Raw genomic sequence first — 3,052 nt, forward strand, 5'->3', positions numbered from 1 at the left:
AAAAAACTTTATTTTTTATTTTTAATGTTATTTTTTAAGATTCAAACAAAATTTAAGCGTCCTTAAGAAATGATTGATGACAAATTTGGAGCTCTTTTTTTAAAAGAGCAAGTTTTGTTCATTCATTTTTTCGATAGCTTGTGGCGTTTGTCCACAAATTTAATTTCTGTATTTTAAATTTTGTTATTGACGAATAAAACAAAACATACGTGAATTGTTTATTTTTTATTATTTTTTGTACTATTAAAATGAGAATTTTAGATTTTTCAACAAAATTTAAAAAGTTGTTCTGATAATCTTGTAGGTCTTTCCAAAAGAAACTGTTTTCTTCTTATGAATTTTTTTCATATCATGCGTTGTTAGGCTTAAAATGCTAATTTTCGTTTTGCTTTGTATTTCAAAAATGCTATAACTCTGATAATTTTCTTTTCATCGAAAATTCTCTAACTTTTTGAAATTTATTCTAAAATAGTTGACTAAGGATTCACATCCTAATAAAGTATGCCCATGGGCAATCCTATCGGATAATTCCTTTAAATGCTACCGTGTTTACAGACGACAACGGCGACAGACACCGCCGTAACAACTATTTTTTTACATGTAACCAATACCTTCTCATTATGATGAGAATGTATTAAACATTTGCATATTATGCATTGTTATATCACGGTAGCTTTCAGGGCTTTAGACAATTTTAAATTTAAGGATGGCAACAAAATCCCAATTTTTCTATATTAGGATATTAATTTTTATGGCTCTGGAAATCTTTTTTCATAAATTGTTTCTTTATATGTTTATCTAGCTCCTATTCCCAATTTTGGAAGAGTTAAAATTTCATAGAACCAACAGGGAATCCTATAGTTTCTTAATCCAATTTCTGAAAGGTTCGTCAATTTTGGGTTTCAGAACATTTTGAATTTGCGGGTGGGAAGAAAATTAAATTAGTTTTGTTTTGGGTTATACATTTTTGTGGATCGGCAAATGATGTTTTTTCTGTCAGAGTTTCTTTGGATTTACCTAGCTTCTTAGTCCCACTTCTGAACGTCTTAAAGCTTCCTATAGGACCAGCAGAAAATGTTTTAGAAAAGTCTCAATTTCGGGGTGAAAAATTCAAATTTTGCTATATTAGTATATTTGCAATTGGACTCTAAATCTCGACGGATCTGGAAATTATTACTTTGTTATTTCTGAACAACTTTCTATAGATTTCCCTAGTTTCTACCCCCACTAATGAAAGATTTACAACTTCGTAGAAGCAGCAGGGAAAACGTTTTAGAAAAACGTGAATTTCTGGGTGAGAGAAAAAGTATAATTTTTTTATATTGACATATGAATCTCAATGGGTATGAAAATTATTATTTTTTATTTCTGAAAGGATTTCTGTAGATTTCCCCAGTTTCTTAATCCAACTTCTGGAAGCTTTACAACTTCCCAGGATCAAGAGAAAATGTTTTAGACATGTTTGAATTTTGAACAGACGGAAGGATTAGAAATTCAAATGTTTAAAAATCCTTAAAAAACTCAATTGTTACAAAATAAAATAATATATATAACAATTGTACTAACAATATTTTTTTGAAAATATCATAAGGCGGGGCTCCGAGTCTTCCATAATGACATCCCTGACGCTGACGATCAGCTGATTAGTTCGTTAGATTCGCCGGATTCACCCCACGCTTGATGCGGAGATGCGGTTGGCGGTTCTTCCGTCTTCTACACAAACATTCTGTACATGCTAACTCTTCTAAATAAATAAAAATGTGTAATGAAACTGCAATGGACTAATAATTGAATAATAATAATAATAGATTGTGGATAAATGAATTTTACACCAGAAAACTATCGTAAGTAGAATCAGTATAGACTATAATATTATAAGAGCACTTATAACCTCAAAACTCTCTCAACGCTACTATTTCCTGTGTTTCTTTTTAGATACACGGTGACGTTCTGAATTATTAAAGTTTTTAACCAACCTTAGTATCACTTCTAATAGGAAACATCTCCCATATATTTAATTGGTGAGTTTATATTTATCAAATTTATTCAATACATTTCGCACGGTGAGTCTCAACCAACAAGTAGTTGAAGTCAAGGTTTTTGTTTCAGAAAGCGCCCTTCTGGTGATTTACGTATGTTAAACGCAAATTTAAAATCTAGTAGTCTTCAATATTAAAAACTTTAATATATTGTTTGTAAAAGTAAAATTTAATTTTACTCTTTTCAAAAAGGGCTCTAGACTTTTTTTCTTTAAATATTTAAAACCTTTTTTAATGTGAAATAACATTTATTAAGCAATAATTTACATTATGCAAATCAAACAATTTAATTTCACTTCCTAAAGGACTCTGTACTTTTTTTCTTACAATTTTTAAAGCGTTCACAAATGATCTCGAAGTGATAAATAAAAAATAAAAAGCGAGTACACACTGTCAGAACTTAACGTCAAAGAACTATTTTCTGCTATCCTCTGTAAAACACAGTTTTCAATTTTTCCAATTTTTTTATATTAATTTTTGGCTTCGTTTTCAATTTGAAATAACACTTTCTAATCAATAATTCAAAATATTTAAATATTTAATATATTTCAAACATTTAAAAACGATTCTAAAGGGATAAACAACAAAGAAAAAGCGAGTAAAAACACTTTTAAGAACCTTAATTAAAAAAAAAAAACGATTTTCTGCTATACCAAAATCTCCATAAAGTACACAGTTTTTAATTCATCTGATACTTTTATAAAATAATTTTACTTAATTTTTCTACGCAATTATACCTTCTAAACAATAATTTAAATTATGCAAAGAATAAAATTGAAATTGACATATCAAAAGGGCTCGATACTTTTTTTTTAAATATTTAAAACGTTTAAAGTTCATCTTAAAGTGATAAACAATGCAGAAAATTCGAGTGCTCAACCACTTTAACCCTTAAACGGCCAAAACGCCAGTACCGGGACACTGCTTTTCAACGGCCAATAACTAAGACTATTCGACACTAGAAAAAATTGAGACACATATATTTTTATTGCTTAAGATCTCCTCTTTCCGAC

At 29.0% G+C, this 3,052-nt stretch overlaps 1 protein-coding gene across 2 annotated transcripts in view; it reads left to right on the top strand.

The window, feature by feature from the left end:
- Nucleotides 1-1,679: 1,679 nt before the first annotated feature.
- The window catches only part of LOC117171314, a 14,781-nt gene continuing 13,408 nt past the window's right edge, over nucleotides 1,680-3,052 (top strand). For both annotated transcript variants that reach the window (XM_033358502.1, XM_033358501.1), the window contains exons 1-2: nucleotides 1,680-1,844; nucleotides 1,936-2,021. The gene's annotated coding sequence lies outside the window, so the exon portion shown is untranslated. The remainder of the gene's footprint in view (nucleotides 1,845-1,935; nucleotides 2,022-3,052) is intronic.

The sequence above is a fragment of the Belonocnema kinseyi genome, chromosome 4 (genome assembly GCF_010883055.1).
Source record: "Belonocnema kinseyi isolate 2016_QV_RU_SX_M_011 chromosome 4, B_treatae_v1, whole genome shotgun sequence".
In the NCBI taxonomy this organism is placed as follows: domain Eukaryota; kingdom Metazoa; phylum Arthropoda; class Insecta; order Hymenoptera; family Cynipidae; genus Belonocnema; species Belonocnema kinseyi.